Here is an 18,819-nt window from a genome sequence, read left to right as displayed (position 1 = left end):
CTCACCTGCATTGTGGTTACATGTTTTGAACTTGTCTGCCAGTCTTGACCTCTAGAGCAATCTCCAAACTCATAAACCTCTTAAACACCTCCTTATTAAATACATGGAAGAAACTAATTACTGATCATATTGCAATGCCTTTCATGGTTTTATTCATGTGTGCCACTTTACTTTCTCTCTCTCTCTCTCCATATGCTTTTTCACTTTACTCTCCAGATAAACACAAGTCCATATAGTAGCATGCTAAATTTCTGTGTACAATCTTACTCAGCTAGGGATATTCTTGCTCTCATTTTGTTGTAACGTGTCAACGAGATAACCAGAGATGCACTGCAGAATTGTAAAGGAGCACTTCGTTACACCGGTGGGCTGGGGGTGTACAGCTTCCCCAGATCCTCAGCCCCAATTCTTCTTGCTTTTCCAATTTTAAAGAGAGAAACTCCATCCCCTTTCCCCCCCCCCCCACTCAAGGGACCCGTACAATAGTGGATGTGACCACAATTACAGAAATCAAAATTAGCATTATTCACTGGGCTCCCAACACATGGAGCAACTATAATCTTTACTTCTAGGGGTAATCAAGCTATTATTTGCAAAATATCAAAGAAGGTCTATTGATGATAAAAATTGAGTCATTTAGTCGCCTCATCCAAGGGACCTACTTAAGAATGGAATCTAGTTGCCTTAGCCTCCTTCAGGGCCCACATCAATTTTTACTTTAGACAGGCACATGTGCTGGTTAGTCTTCCCTATTGGCCTGGGTAGCACAGCGGGGGTCCTTATATTTTTGGCAGAGCCTGAGAAAAGCTAGAAAGATGAATGGACAAGGCCCCAGGATGCCCAAAGCTATCAAGATCAGTGGATAGGAAAACAAACTTCCCCTCCCTATTCCTATAAGCACTGAGGGCTTTAGCAGGAAGGGGGAGATTGTCTCTGAGACAGGAATCTCCCATTTTCCCAGGTCAGGGCATCTGCACCTGTGTCATGAATTTGGCTGCTGTTGCAGCAGGCAGCCAAACCTGCACTTCTTTACACTGAGGAGATAGAGGCAGGTTAGGCAGTGAGGGACGGGGCCACGGGAAGGGATGCCTGAGACATGGGGGAAGTTTGAGATGACCTGGAGCTCAGCACACAGGCAGGCAGCCCGGTACACAGCATATCTGGAGGTTTATTTGGACTCTACAGATCTCAAAATAAAACCAAAATTAACATGGGGGATTGGGCCTTCAAGACCAGAAACTCCCTGTTCCCCCCCAATTTATAGAAATGCAAATTAGAGGCTCCTGGAAGAAGCATGGGCCAATAACATAACAAAAAAATCCAGAAAGGCTGGTTTCAGGCGAGGGGAACCATGATTGATTGTATAGTTCCTTTTTCTGGGTTTGCAAAAGAATTTTATTCACTTTTAAAGAATATAGTGCTGGTGATTCTGACCTATTCCAATTAATATACCTACTGGTTTCTGGGAGCAAGGCAACAGGATTGCTGAATGAGTTCTGCTGTGAAATTACAGAGTATGTTCTTCATGCAGAAAGCCAGGCCACCTTAGAAAGGATTATAGAAAACCAAGGTTGGATTTAGGGGAGAAACCAAAAGCAAGCATAGGGTGGTGCCAAGTGTGTTTTCCCTCCCGCTCACCAACAGTCGGGGAGAAATTGAAAGTATCACCACTAAGGCCCTTATAGATGACCTGGGGCTGAACCCAGTCAGACTAGAAACACAAGCTTTAAAATGTATGGATGTTGCTAAGGCAGAATTCTTTGAAAGGACCAATTAGAGGCTACAAGACATATATCTACCCTTAGGCAACAGACCCCCAGGGGCAAACCCACTTGGGTCCCCTCCTGGCTGTGGGGAGACTGTGGGGAGTGTGTCTCTCTTCCAAATAAACGTTCCTTTTGCTTATCCCTTCATCTGTGAACTCATCCTTTGATTTTGTGAGACAACAAACCTGAACACCTTCTCTTGGTTTCAACATTATCTGGTAAACTTGTATTTATATTTAAATATATACTTTAAACTTTGATTCCACTATCCTGATTATCTTTTCTTCTTGTTTTTGTGTCTTTTTCTTTTTCTTATGATTTTCTTCTTTATGTATGATGTGTTTATTTATGGACTAATAAACACTGCATGTATTTACTTGATAAAACTTATTATACATAGAGTTTTTTTAAAAGTATATTTATGCATTAAGACCATGGAAAACATAATCTTGATGATATAGAGCATATCTTCCTCATTTTGTGTCTCTATTCTGTCTTTTGGTACCTTTTTAACAAGTACTAATAAACATTTAATGAAATAAGTGACGCTGTCATAAAACTTTCTTTTTCTTTGCTTACAGTCAACTTACCTGTGGATTCTCTTCTTTGTCTGTTATAAAATTTCCTACTTCAAATAATTTATTTTGTTTCTTTGTGTTTCCTGACACTGGTAAACTTTTAATGTTAATATACAAATTTATTTTTAAAAATATTGCTTTATTTTAAGTCTTTGGCTAATTCTAAGAAATTTGTAAACTAGCTATTTTGCTCTTTTTTCATTGAAATAGTAGAATGTCAATTATTTAAATACATTATTTTCACCTCCCATTCAAGAAATGGTAAATTAAAAATGTGGTTTTAGTATTCGTGTTAAAAACAAACAGAGAAAAATACAAAACGTTTTCTAATATATGGATTAACTGAATGGTATAATAACTAGTAAAAAAGGTATACATTATTTTTCAATATGTATCATTGTAGTGTTATCTTTGAAGATATGAATAAATTGCATATAAAGCACTTACCAAAAAAATAAAAAAAAAATTTTGTAAATTGAGGTAAAAAAAAAACAGAATTAAATTAAGTTAGTCCCCTTAAACAGTTGACATCCTCAATTATTTTTATTAAATGTTGATCCATTTAAATCATAAAAAGAAGTGGACTCATAATTTAAATGAAGCTATACATAAGAAAATATCCAATCAACAATTTTCAAAGGCATATGTCATATTACCTAAAAAATATTCTACCCTATTTCAAGCACTCCTAAATAATTTGAGAAGAGATGTCACTTAAAATTAAGAAAAACATGAGGAGAGAAGATCGTAGGAGGAATGATGCATTTGCTTTGCTGATATTTAACACTGTCATTTTTCTTGATGATTTTTGAAATTTTAACCATTTTACTCATATTCTATAAGCTCCTTTAGAACACAATCATAGTCTATAAGCTCCTTTAGAACACAATATAAAAATAAATAAATAGGGCATTTGTTTTTCAGAACAAGTTATCCACAGCTGTACTTTAAAAATTTAAATATTTAATTTCAATCCTACTCCATATGTACAGGGAGGGGCAAAAGTAGGTTCACAGTTGTTTGTATGGTCAGTAAGCTTTTGAGAATTACAATTATATACTGCTTAGATGTTTATATCAGAAATGAAAAATTTTAAAGAACATCAAAGCTTGCAAATTCTTAACATTGAATAGAATGAAAATGTCTCACACTACAACTTCAAATGTCTAGCTATATTTTTCTGCTGCTATTCTCCAAACAAAACATTTATTGCTTTACTTCTTTTGTCCTTCACCCACATGTGCCCATTCTAATCTCTGAATACCATTTCAAATGTTTGTTGCAAAATCTCAGAGTTTATGTGTCTGTTTGCCTATACAATTAGCAAAATTGCATGCTTATTGTAAGCAGAAGCCTTATCTTATTCTCCTTTATATAATTTATGTCTCATGGATACTATAATTAAAATTACTCTAATTTAATATTTATAATCTTATTTGCATTATATCACATTACCTAAAAATAAATAAGAAGTCAAGTAATTGATAGTTCTTACGTATATGAGATTTCAGAAAGCCATGCCAGTTTAAAACTTACTCGGCTTTTCGTAGAATAACTGATACTGGATTAAGATACTGTCTAGCTGAGCTATGCAAAGGAGAAATACAAATGCTTATATCAATACACTTCAAATTTTCACAGGGAGACTAAAGAAAGTATGGAGAAAAGAAACCACTATTATCGACTGATTAACTGCCTACACATTAATGCCACAAATAGATTAATAACTTCATAAAGTATTTAAAAATTTAGATTCTAACCTAGATCTAGAAGAATCATTTTATTTTTTTAAATTGTGTCAAGCACAAAATAATTTTTAAGAAACCCAAATGTTGTGAAAATAAAAACTTCCATATATTTTCTTAAGGCTTTTTGAAAACATAGAAAAATCTACCAGTTTCTTAATCATTTGTCTTTAAATATTTTTATTTCTGTAAGTTAATATTTTAGGGGTAGAAAATGTTTTAGCAGCATGTATTGCATAAAGTCTTGTAGGTTAGTGCAACAAAACTAGCGGATTCCAAGATTCCATTTTAAAGGCTAAAAGACTATGACTTAGAAACATAAACACTCTAGGAATCTTCTGTTGTTTTCTCTAACCCCCATGTGAGAAAAAAAACATAAAGCCATTAATTTAGTTTAAAATAATTCTTAAATTGAATGTCTTCAGAAGTAAACACGAATACTACTTAGAGTCACTCCTTCATATGGAGCAATTGGTCAAACACATAATATTCCTGGGAAATAAATTACTCAGGACAGAAAAAAAAAGCAGTAATATAAATAAATATTAATATGTATAAATAGGTATGTGTGCGCTCATTTATATATAACAACTAATACACACAAGCATTATACATATAAGAATATAACAGGAATAGACATGAAAGAAATTCATTTATTAAAATTATCAGACATGTTTTATAAAGTAAGACTCCGTAAGAGAGTAAAATAATATTGTCAATGTACCACTAAAAATAACTGCAAACTTAGAATTCTATTTGAGAATTTCTAAATGTGGAAATTGGAAAAATCTGAGATATTTTCATACAAACAAAAGTTGAGAGATTTCACCATCAGAAAACCCAAACTAAAAGAAATTGTACTAGATATATTTTAAGCAGTAAAACAGTGTTCACAGAGTGAGTCCCCAATCAATATATAAGAGATAAAGAAGAGTAAGGATAGTAAAAGTATATGTATGCATACATAAACATTACCACATAAAATAATATAAATGATTACTTCTGAATTATAAAAACTAAAGAGAAAAACATTTATAAAGTTTAGCCCTGGCCAGTTTGGCTCAGCAGTTAGAACATCAGCCCACGGACCAAAGAGTCGCAGATTCAATTCTGGTCAAGGGCACAGACCTGGATTGCAGTTCATCCCCAGCCGTGGTCGGGGTTGTGCGGGAGGCATGTTTCTCTCTTGTTGATGTCTCTCTCTCTTTCTCTCTCTCTCTCTCCCCCTCTCTCCCTCTCACTTTGTCTGAAAATAAAATGGAAAAATATCTTCGGGTGAGGATTAAAAAAAAATTATAAAGCTTAGCGATGGCTGAGTATATTAAAATGATTTCTAATATTATATTGCCCAGTAAGAAAATAATTATGTTGATTGTAATAAATTAAATGTATGTAATAAAATTTTAATGAAACCAACAAAGTAATAGAAAAATAGAAAGAAAGTTATATACACAAAATAGTAACACTATCTTATAAAATATTGATGAAAAACTGAAATAACAATAACAAAAGCCCCTCAATATAAAAGATAAGAAGAAAGATAGAAAAAAATACAAAATAAATAGAAAGTTAAAAGGTAGCCCCAAATAAGTTTAGATATACAAATGCATCAGCAATTTAAGTATAAATGAACTAATTATGCCACTTAAAAGAAAACTAAATTAGAGATAAGTGATATTCTTTATCCATATGGTAAGAGTGAATACAATTAAAACATTGGATATTTAATATTTATAGGATTTCATATTTAATTGCCTTGTAGAAATCAATGGCAAAAGATCATTTAAAAACCCCATGTGTTTTTAACATTTTTTTTTCCCTTTACTGATTTTAGAGATAGAGGAAATAAAAAGGAGAGAGAGATAGAAACATCTATGAGAGAGAACATCGATTGGCCACCTCTTGCAAGCTCCCCCCTGAGTATTTGGCCCACAACCTGGGCATGTGTCCTGATTGGGAATTGAACTGGCCACCTCTTGGTGCATGGGTCAGTGCTCAACCACTGAGCCATACCAGCTGGACTTAAAAGATAATTCTAAGTAAATCAAGATAAAATAATAAGACATAAGAATATTAACAATATTTTGAAATATGCTAAAGCAAAATACTGCATATTAGAATCATAATTAACCTGTTTAAACCATACACAAATTTAGAGGGAAATTTATATAGTATCAAGGTTAATACTACTGAAGAAAGAATGGAAATTACAAAGCTATGCATTAATCTCAAAGGGTTGCTTTAAAAAACAACAGCAAAATAAATTATTATAGTGTAAAAGGGAATTATAAAGGGCAGCTCTAAGAGGGGGTGGGGATTTCAGAGCTGGATGTAAAAGGTGAAAGGATTAAGCAAAAAACAACTCATAAACACACACAAAAAATAAATTAGAAATCAAATACAATAGACCTAATCAAAAAGACAATTTTTTCTTTGACAAAACCAGTAAAATTAATAGATATAGAGAGATTTTATATATATAAAAGCACTGCTAACCAACAGCAGCAATGAAAAGAGACACAATATAAGTTATGAATTGCAATATAATAATTATTGAAAAACTATAAGCAAATGCACTTGAACTATAAAATGCAAGGGGCAAATTTCTAGAACAAAATATTTTTTGCCAAATTAAGTACAGAAAAAATAAGTAGCAGAAATAATATATAAATTGAACCAGTAATAAAAATATTACAAGGAAGACCTCAGATCAGGATGACTTTTCAGTGAGTTATGCTAAACTAAAGACCAATTATAATTATAAAAACATTTTTATTAGTAATAATATAAACAATATAATCAAATGGCATATACTCCACAAGAGTAGAAGAGAGAACTCTCCAAACTTACCTTAAGAGTTTTTTTTTTTTTAATATGTTTTCATTGATATTTTGGAGAGAGAGGAAGGGATAGAGAGATAGAAACATTGATATGAGAGAGAAACACCCTTTGGCTGCCTCCTGTATTCCCCCTACTGGGGATCAAACCAGCAACCAGGCATATGCTCTGACTGAGAATCTAACCGGGACCTCACAGTCCATGGGATGATGCTCAATCCACTGAGCCACATCAACAGAGCATGAGTTTTCTTTATTAAAATAGGTTTTCTTTCAAATTTACAATGGGGTATAAAAGGGTAGGTATCTGAGATGATGGTATGTTACCTTAAAAGATTAGCAAACAAAAATTCAGCTATATGACAAAAATGTGTTTATTCCCAATGAATAGGATTGGGCTTACAACTCAGTTTTGGGTTTTCAATAAACTTGGCTTAATATCAATTAATCAGCTACATTAAACTAAAAGAAAAATGCCCACAACATTATTGTCAGTGGATTTCCCCATGATGCCAACTCAGATGGAGGAGTTGTGCTAAAGGCAACCTTGATCAACTCCTTCAGAGATGTCCTGGATACAGCCCCATATCAATCCATCATTTGATGTGGAGTGCCCTAGGAAGAATGTGTCCTTGGGGAAGTAGCTCTATGAAGATGTATCCATCAAGGAGCTGACAGATGAACATTGCCTTGCCAAGCAGCCCTTCCAGACTTGGTTTTCCTATCAGAGCTGCCCATAAACTCCACACAGAATCTTTTCCTATTACTTATATTTCTAATACCACTGTGTCTGTTGGAATTTAGGGTTTACGTTTAAGAGCTGCTTTGACAATTGTCTGTGCCTGAGGCAGAGTCCTGTCCTGCTCTGGACTTTACACAATGCTAACGCTTTTCATATCACCCGATATATGGTATGGAACAATATTCCCAGATGTGCAATATTGGACCTAAGGAGATCTATCAGGCATTGAGTTTCCTCTTTATAATGAGAGGTGCAAACATGCTAATTTTCCTTTGAAGGGATGTCTCAATATGCCCTTGATCACTGATCTCTTAAAATTTTTACTGATTTTGTAAGCAACTTTGTATAGGGTTTGTGTCCTACTCTCTGAGGCTTGTGTTAGGTCTTCAAGTTGGAAGTTCTTTCTTTCTCATCTGGCCTGATTACCTGGGTTTCAACAACAGAGAGGGTCAGCGTGATATTCTCAGGGATGACCACGCAGCACAGATCTTTTTGGACTAGATTAATGCAGAGGGCGAAAGGGTTAACATCCCTTGGTGTTAATGTACAACATATAGTATTGCTCAGTTCATACAGACATGAACTGCTTCTGATCCTCCTTAATAATAAGGGGGAAAAAACGAACAACATCCATTCAGCAAATGCATGGTCATAAACCATGTACCAAGACTGTGTTAATCTTCTATAGCGAAGACATTACATCAGGCATGGTGGCTACAATCAGTCATCCCAGTAGCAAGTCCGAAGTCCTTTCAAAGCTGCTAAATCTTATATCCCAAGTCAGTGCTCCCAAATCAATAAATTTGCCCTAGATAAGGAAACTTCAAAATTCAGTCCCTCACACACTCTCCTGTTTTTCTGGTGGTATGTACTAGCTCAGTCTTGCAAATCCTGTGGGTTTACGTCCTTCTTCTCTCAATCCTTATCAGGTCCAGCATGTTTCCAGCAGAGAATGTTGTAACTTAAGTCTAGTTATGGGCCTAGTGGGACGTGGGTGCAGAACCTGATTGAAGAGGGTTGTGCTGTCTTTTCAATGAAGAGAACTCTGCAACAGAGCAAATAAGAACAGTGTGCTAGCGCATACGGTGGAGGAGTGACCCGCTCTGTAGTACCGCTAGGTGCAGAGGAACCTGGGTAAGATTTCCAGGTAATCCTATCCTGTCTGCCAAGGTCCCATTATTTTCCAACCAGAACCCTGACTTTCATATAGTACATTGGCTTTTTGATTTTTAAAATTTAACTTTCTTTGGAGCACAACTAAATTAAATCCTATACTGTGTCCTCAGTTTTTTTTTCTCTTTTCCCACTGCAGGATATGAGAAATATTTTGCACACCGCTTACAAGGCTGGTATTTGAATGTTAAAACCAAGTTTTTGCCTTTCCTGTTCTCTAAATCTACTACTACTACTACTACTACTACTGACAACTGGAATTTATTGAGCACTTACCATATGCCAGGTACTACCATAAGTACTTTGAATGTAGTAAAAGTTAATTCTCACATACAGAAAAGTGAGTTTATTCTCTTGTTTACCTGCTAGCAAAGTTCCAGAAAATAACTCTGATTTTTTAGCTTCTACTTACTGCCCATCCCTAGTAGACTAGTCAACTATGTCCAGAGGTTGCATGAGCTTAAGGCTGTCCATGATGGTGCCACATGATCAGCCTCAGTGTGAGGTGAGGAGGAAAAGCAATCCTCAAAGCAAAGAGTGATAATAGATATAATTTAGATGTATAGTTATTAATAAAAGAAGATGCAAAGGGTAAAGAGTATTGCAAAAATATATATTAAAATATTTATTCACAGTAAATATTTTTAATTTAAATATATTAATAAAACTATCCAGGAAAAATAATAATAAATTATAATATTACATACTATCAAAAGAAATAGTTATATATCCTGAGAGTGTGTAAATTTTTAACAGCAAGAACTATAATTTTTAATTCAAGCATTAATTTATGTAAATAAAATATATTCTTTAAAGTATGTTATAAAAATGATTTTGATTGGTAACTTATTTTTAGAAAGTGAGCATCATGAATTATATATTTGCATTAATAATTCTACATACGCACAAACACACATGCAACTATTCACAACTCCAACTTTGCCACCAATTCAAAATTGAGAATGTTAAACAGTTTTTTTGTATGGAATATTCAACATATATTTACTTTTAAACCAAAGCCTTTGAACATATGGCATACTAAAGGATTCTGCATTAATTTGGGAAGAGTTTAAATATTTCTCTTTTAGTATTGATTAAAATAAATATATGTGCAGCTATTAAAATTTTACCTTCTTTTTTTATTATTCCCATTTATGTCTATCATATATATTATAATCTTTTTGTTTACACCAAAACTGGGTTAACAAATGTTAATGATTACTAGATGTGACTTCCAAGTTAAAATGTAAATACACTGCTTTCTTACTCTCCTGTCTACAGGAGTTCCATTAAAGTGCATTTTGATACAAATATCATTTTAATAAAGAATGAAAATCTGAGGCTATTATTATAGCCAATATAATTTAAGATTGCTGTTGATTTTTTTTGAGCTATGAATTGGGAGAAATAGATCTATTAAATGGTAATGTATAATTCTGAACAATACTGATCAATTCATTGATCTCAAAATATGACAGGAGAGCACATCTCTATGTGTATGCACATATCAGAAAAACACACATGTATACAAACACACACAAAAGAATATTATGTTTATTGAGCCTATTTACTTCTATACATATTATAATTTCCTCAGTTTATATTAACTACTTCCTTGAAAATGTTCAAGTTGTCTTATTTGTTGTACATTACATTAGAATAAAAACAGGTTAAGTATAATATCTCATAAATATAACTCACTTTTTGTAACTTCTTGTGCTCTTCTTTGTTCTATGACAGATAAGTCGATGAAATCTTGCAGGAGATAAACAATTATTCGACTAACCATTCACAGAATTTTGGACAATAATATGAGTAGATGACACAAGTGAGCAAACTGTAGTTTCGCTTCTGGCTTTTGGATGAAGTTCAAAAATACAATTTTGAAAGCAAACAGAGTTGGCAAATATGTCAAAATGTGGAAGACATTTGACCACATCACCAGAGTCCAGTGTTTCTACGTGCTCAGCGTTGACCCCAAAGTGCTAAGGTAAGTTAGATGGAAATACCTGATGTCAGTCAAGGGGAATAGCTTGATTACTCAGCCATCCTTTACAATCTCCTGCTGAAACAGGTAGAGGTGAAATGGTATGTATAGCAAAGTCATGAAGATTGATAGCACACACTGCTTCCACACGTACCCTATCTGCATGCAAACTACTCGACACACGAGCTGATGGAAAACAAAGCGTGTTTGCCCAGGAAAAGTGCTTCAGCAAGCTTAATTTCCATAGCCATTTGCACAGCAAAAGCAAGACCTAATAGGTCCCAGAGAAATCAGTAAAGCCATGATAAGAATTCAAAGCCACAAACTAAATAAAAAGAGATTATTAGCTACATTGCAGTAGGCAAACAGTCAAGTCTTAAGTGATCAATACTTGACAAGAGACATGCCACAAACTTCATGTATAGGTCAGGCTCACACACCATTTTTTAAATCAATCGACTGACTCCTGGACAAGGCACATAAAATGTCACTTTTTATCTTTCAGTTGATATTTTCCTCCGAGAAGAAAAACCTATCTATTCACCTCCCTGAGAGATTTGATCGAAAAGATAGTCACTCCTGATATAAGGTTTAAAGGGGAAAACTGCAATCAAGTGGAAATTTTTGTCAGTGCCTTAATCTCTGATTTGTAGAAGGTTTTGCTTTGGGATATTTGGTGTGTCTGAGGATTGCCACCAAAGAGCCCTTCTGTTCTTTAATGGCTGCGCTAAATCTTAACAAACGTGAGCATGAAAACTATTGTACTGCACTTGTGAGGCATATATCAAAGTTATATTTTTTAAAGCTTGGGAAGGCAGTTGAATCATGCATGCTCTTTATGGAGCTCTGATCAGGCTGATAAAGGCAGTTCAGCTTCAATAAATGCTTTTTAAGTGAATGTTTTGGAAAGTGAATAGGAAATTCAAAGCTCAAACTGTTGCCAAACTGCTCCCACAGCACTTTGATCACTTTGTTTCTGACATTTTGTTGAAAATGTCTTGTTTTTATTAAAATGTTGGCAGCTGGAGACCAAGAAAGTTAACTGTAGTCACTGAAAATATTATATACAGTAAATCATGAGATGACATGACTTATTAAGTACTTGGTACACATTCCTTAAAAAGAAAACTGTTTCCCTGTGGGGTCACACTCAGCATTACACTTGTTTGAGAAAAACTTCATATTGTTAAAAGAAAGGCGAGCACAGGAGATAAATCAAACACTGGCACTTTGCTTTGGGCAAAAAGTAAAAGAAGTTGTACAGCTTTTCTATCCGAAAGAATAGAAATACTAGTAATACAAAAATTAATAAAATTAAAGAGACATGCTGAATTAAAAAAGCATGCTTTCCTATGCTGCTTTTAAATTATGATCACAGAACATATCTTTAACTCAAAGGACAGAGAAGATAGGATATTATGGCTCTCTCACATTTTACATGCCAGAAGTATGCTTCTATAATTAGTGATGCATATTTCTCTGATCACAGAATCACAGTTTAAAATGCATGGCTTCTGTAATTTAGGGATTGAAGAGTAAGACATTTGTGTAAACCAAAAAGAGTGAGTTGAATATTACTCAAATAGAGGCACACTTCAGTATGAGATCAATAGTGTAATTTTTTTATACATTTAGATATATGTAAAATGTATAAGCTAACATTTTATGTTGCCATTGCCAGCAAAATAAAAATACGAATGATAATTTGAAAAATGTCGTATGTTGTCTTTCTTCTAGTTACAAGTATAGTGTAACATTTACCTAGATATCACTAGCTGCACTTTTTAATTCCTTTTTCACAATTTTTATTCTGTTAAGTTGCTAACTAATGATATTTCCCCCAAGACACTGCATGAATTTGTGATCATTGTCCTAGTTGTCCCATGCTCTGCAGTATCAGGAAACATGAAGAAAAATGATAGTTCTGAAAAACTGGGAACAAGCAATACATTTTGTTAATTCCTAATCAAACTAGCAAGGATGTACCAAAGAGAATATTTATATATATGTGAACACACACACACACACACACACACATTATTATTCACCACTAACCTGCATATTTAGGACAACGCATTGATACTTTGCACTGCTATAAGTGACTTAGATGAATTTTTCTGATAAAATAATTATAAGAACAGAGGTCAGAGCTTTCTCTTTGACAATGGTGAATGAGTTATTTGAAACAAACCTCCCTCAGAGGACTATGGCTCAATAACAGCAATCTTCTGGAATAATTAAGGCATCGGAGAGTTAAGAAGAAATCAAAGATTTACCAGACAGAGATGCTGGTAGGGAACAAAATCAGAGAGGTGAACTTGGTAATATGGATTGCTTTTCTCCTTAAATTTTGTCATTGTGGAAATTCTGGAGCTGGTGGATGAAAGTCAGGAGGTGGAATAGAGCTTTTAACAACCTCCCAAAGAGAAGAAGAAAAGAATTAAATTCTAAATCTTGCAAAAAACGGATGTGGCCTAGTGAACTCCTTCACAGTATGTTGAGATACAATGAGTAGAGACTATGGGAAAAAATAACTCAACCAGACCAGTGTGGCTCAGTTGCTTGAACATCATCTTATGCACCAAGAGGTCCCTGATTCATTTCCTGGTCAGGACACATGCTGGGGTTGCAGGGTTGATCCCCAGTAAAGGCTGTGAAGAAGGCAGCTGATCCATGTTTCTCTCCCTTCTCTTCTAAAAATATCAATAGAAACACATTAAAATATTTTTAAAATAAAGTAACTCAGTAATACAGAAACTGTAATAAGTGTTTAAATCATATTAATTCCCAATATTGGTTTAAGATGACAATAGAGTGATTCTGCTCTTTTTTTTCCCTGGAAGAGAGAAACAAATTTTCCCTGGAGGAAGATATCCTAGTCTTCAACATATTTCTTAAACAATATTTCAACTATAATATCTGGATACAAACATAGCTAGGCACCTTAGGAAATAAGACAATAAAAAGAAAACTCAGTAGAACAAAAATAACCTATATAAATTGAATGTACAGAACTAAATATAAATACAGATCATAAGGAAATACTTAGACTGTATTACAAAATAACAGAAAGTTGAAAAATAATAGATATAAAATATATAGAACACAGAGAAATAGTCATATATGTAAGTGAAGACCAAAAGGAGAGATGAAAATACATCAGAAACAATATTGCAGAGATGATGATTAAGAAAATGTTGATTAAAGATAACCCACAGATTCTAGCTTTGCATACCATAGTCAATATAAATAAGAAGGTAATTTATATGTAGACACATTATAGTAAACCTTCTGATAAATTAAGACAAAAAGCAAATCTTAAAAGCAGCTTCAGAAAAATACAGGTTATTCTTCAAAGACTAAAAATCAGGTTGACAATTGATGATTCAACACAAATACAAAACGAAAGCCAGAATACCATGTTGCCAGACTAGAATTCTAAACTTCAAGAAGTTTAAATAAAGACATTTGCAGACATATAGTCTAATGATTTTTACAGTTTAATGGTTTAAATACTACTATGTGCAGTGTATTTGTAGAGGTCTCCTCCAATGCCATATTTCAAATGAATCCATTTTTTTTTCTACCAGCCTTTTTCACTGTTCAGCTTTTGATTCTGTGCATAATAAGTGGGACAACGAGGATATGAATGATTTTAGCTTTTGTCTCTAACACATCTTTGCTCTTGGTGATCTTTCCTAATTCTTTCGTTCATGCTCTTTCAACTCTCAGCCTTCTCTCTCTTGATTTGTTGGCTGCAACCTCCCTTGGAATGGATGACTGAACCAAGGTAAACAGAATCTTCAACAATGTCAATGTATCATTGTCTGTGTTAAAGTTGTGTCTTTTTCTGATTTTTGTCTTCTTGATGTTCAAATGCGGTGGTGCTTTGGCACTTTTCTTTTTCATTTTCATAAGTCACTTCAAATAATTGCTACTTTCTGCTAGTTAGATGATGTCATTTGCATATCTTGTTATTGATCCTTGTTTTGTTGTTGTTGTTGTTTTGTTTTGTTTTGTTTTGTTTTTTACCCATTTCCACTCTTCCTTCCTCTGAGCCTAGCCCAGTTTTTTTGTAAGATGTATTCTGCATACAGATTAAACAAATAGGAATGTAGAATGCACCCTTGTCTGACACCTTTGTTTATATGAAACCATCTGTCTTTCCATATTCTATTTTGGTGGTGGGTCCCTGTCTACAGTACAGGTTATTGATCAGGACAGTTGAGTGCTGAGGCATGCCTGTTTCTATCAGAACAACACTTGGCTTCTATAGACCAATATTAAACAATAGAGGAACAATAATGTATCAAGGCTAACTTTAAGAAAAGAGACTTACTTGTTTACTGAATCAAAATTAGCCTCTGTGGGTGTTGAATTGAAATCAAATTTCTGTTAAATTGAGCCCCAAGAAATCAATTGTAACCAGCAGTTAATAACCAGTTTGCTAACAGCTTGAGGCAAAGCCAAGGGCAGTTAACACTCCAACAAATTAGTTGTTAACTGTGCTAATGACTGATTTTGCAGGGATTATTGCTATTATAAACAGACATCAATTCAGCTTTATCACTGAGTATAGCAAAGTTTGCAGCCAAAAAAAATGATTTTTAAGCCTTCAGTTTGATACTCTGGATTCTAGTTAATATGATAATCTGAAATCGTATGGTGTCTGCTTTTCTGCTTTTGCGGGAGTAAAAATAATAAAAGATATTTGTTTTCCTTACTCATAGTATATAGGAAAATATGATAAGAATATGTAACTGTATTCCCATTTTGAGTGTATACTCATCATCAAATTGTTAAAATACGCATGTTAATGTTATCAGACACCATAAAAACAATACTAGTTTACTCTTTGTAGCAAATTTTCCAATGGAAAATGGAAGTAGAATGAGATTAATCAATCAGATTTCTATAGAATCCAACTAATTTGGGGGAACCTAAGTTCTAAAGTATTTTGAGCATAAAATATATAAGGTTTTGAAAATAAATATTAATCTTAAACTATAAATAATATTTTAAAGTAAATCCCCTTTACATTTTAATTTTTATTTACCAATAAAATAGATTATCCTCCTATCCTGAGTTGTGGTTTTTTTTTTAATCCTCACCAGAGGATATTTTTCTATTTATCTTTAGATAGAGTGGGAGGGAGAGAAGAAGAGAAAGGGAGAGAGAGAGACATGGACATGAGAGGGGCACATCGACTGGTGCCTCCCACACATCTCCAACCAGGGCCGGGGAGAACCTTAACCGAGGTACGTGCCCTTGGCCAGAATTGAACTCTTGACTCATTGGTCCATGGGCCTATGCTCTACCGCTGAGCCAAACCGGCCAGGGCATATCCTGAGTTTTTAACCAAAAACATAATATTAGATGATCTCTCATTTGGTTTTTCAGTATTTTAAAATTTAATATTAATCAACTTTCATTTCTAATTTATTGCCTATATCACTGTAATGTGGTTAAACAGTTATGATTTTAGTTGATAATTTTTATTTTAAATGCAGCTGTAGCAGTATCATTATTTAAATGTTTTAATATAGGTTCCTTTAAATATTTCACAAGTACAGGTATATCCACTGAGAATAATAATTGTTTTTATTGTTATAAATATATGTTTAACTAGAGTGACATAATGACAAATTATTAATGGTTCCACACCCCTCATAGCCAAGTCTCTGCAGTTAAAGTTTCATTTCAAACTAATTATTTAAAACATTAAAATAAACATTATTCTGTTTTTGTTAAACTATACTTAAAAGTATGGTTACTTTTGTAACATATATCCTGCCTTTCAAAATATATTTTTCCATTGGACAAAAGTATTCTAAAATATATATTTATAAAAGTCACATAAAGATAACCTGTAATATTAAAAAGTGGAAATAAAAAAAATTATATCCTGTTCCCACATAATTAAAGATAACTACAGAGTTTATTTGAGCAATCACCTTACTCTAATTTTGATATGTACACAAAAAAATAAGGGAAATAATGTTCACCTTAAATGACTCTATTTTGATTTGCTACTTTTCTGTCTGCTCAAATCCCTATAGTACAATTAAAACAAATTTGCATGGATACTATGCAGCTGTAAGAAAGAAAGATCTCTTATCCTTTGAGATGACATGGAGGGAACTGGAAAGTATTATCCTAAGTGAAACAAGCCAAACAGAGAAAGACAAGTATCATATGATCTCACTTATTTGTGGAATATAGTGAACATAACAGTCTGAGGAATGGGGTAGTCCCAGAGACGTGGAAGTGGGGTACAGACTGACAATCCCCAGAAGAGGGGGTGAGAGGAAGAGATAAACCACAGAACTTATATGCATGTATGCATGAACAATGGACATGGACAATAAAGCTGGGGATAAGGCGGGGAGGTGGGGGGGATCAGTGGGGGGAAAAGGAGAAACATCTGTAACAACAATAAATTAATTAATTTTAAAAAGACAAACAAAAAACAAGTTTGTAATGCCATTTGAAAGGTTTTTATAAAATTTCCATTTATTTCAACTTTGTCCCATGGACTGGGTGTTTTTTTAAGAATTTCTTTCGATTTTTGTGACCTTTAAACTGCTTGAAATTATATAAATATTGCCTTAAACACTTCATTTAGTAAATCTCAACATATTCCTAAGTACTTCGATTTAAATGTATTCTCAATTACATTTATAATCCTTAAAAACAAAAACTTTATCTTTAATAATTTTATATCCTCAATAAAAAACATGTTCTAATCTTCTTCACATATGATCAGCTTATTTCAGCTTTACTTTAATATAATTGACCAGTAAATTGTGTGAGGTTAAGGTGTACAATTTGATGATTTGATAAATGTATATATTGTAATATATTTAGCACAATAAAGTTAGTTAACATACCCTTCACTTCACATAATTAACATTTTATTGTTGTTATGTTAAGAACACTAAAGCTCTTTTCATATTAACTTTCAATGTACAGTACAGTGTATGGACTATAGTCACCATGCTGTACATGAGACCTCTGGCACTTGTTCATGTTATGACGGAATTTGTAACTTTAGATCACACAATATTTGTCTTCTTTCACTATGACTTACTCATCTTACTATATGTCCTCAAGATTTATCAGTGCTGTCAGAAATGGCAGGATTCTCTTCTTTTTGTGGCCAAATAATATTCCATTTATATAAATATGTCCCACATTTTCTTTATCCATTTATCCATTAATGAACATTTAGGTTGTCTTTATTCCTTGGCTGTTGTTAATGTTTCTGCAGTGAATAGGGGCCTGCAGATATCTCTTTGAGGTAGTGATTTCACTTTTTAAAGATACATGCTCAGAAGTAGGATTGCTGTATTTTATGATAGTTTTATTTTTAATTTTTTGAGAAACCTCCATACTGTATTCCACAGTGGCTGTGCCAATTTACTTTCTTATCAACAGTGCATAAGGGTTCCACTATCTTCATACCCCTTCCAGTATTTCTTATTTCTTGTCTTGTTTACAATAGCCATTCCAAGAAATTTGAGATGGTATATTATTGTGGTTTTAAGGTGCATATTCTTGACAATTGGTAATGTTGAGATTCGTTTCCTGTACTTGTTGGCCATTTGTATGTCTTCTTTGGAAAAATGTCTCTTAAGTTACTCTGCCTATTTTTAAATTGTATTGTTTGTTCTTTGGCTATTGAGTTGTATGAGTTATATATTTTGGATATTAACCCCTTATCAGATATATTGTCAGCAAAGATTTTCTTTTATCCCATGGATTGCCTTTTCATTTTGTTTTTTCTTTTGCCTTGAACAGCTTTTTAGTTTAACATAGATCCGTGTTTATTTTTGCTTTTGTGCTTCTACTTTTGGTATCGTATCCAAATAATCATTGCCAAGAACCATATGAAGAAGCTTTTTTTCCCTATATTTTCTTTCATAAGTTTTACAGTTTCAGGTTATAAAATTTAATACCCCAATCCATTTCAAGTTATTTTTTGAGAGTCA

This window comes from Molossus molossus, unplaced genomic scaffold, assembly GCF_014108415.1.
Source record: "Molossus molossus isolate mMolMol1 unplaced genomic scaffold, mMolMol1.p scaffold_m16_p_9, whole genome shotgun sequence".
NCBI lineage: Eukaryota > Metazoa > Chordata > Mammalia > Chiroptera > Molossidae > Molossus > Molossus molossus.
The sequence above is the reverse complement of the archived record's forward strand: the minus strand, read 5'-3'. Positions refer to the sequence as shown.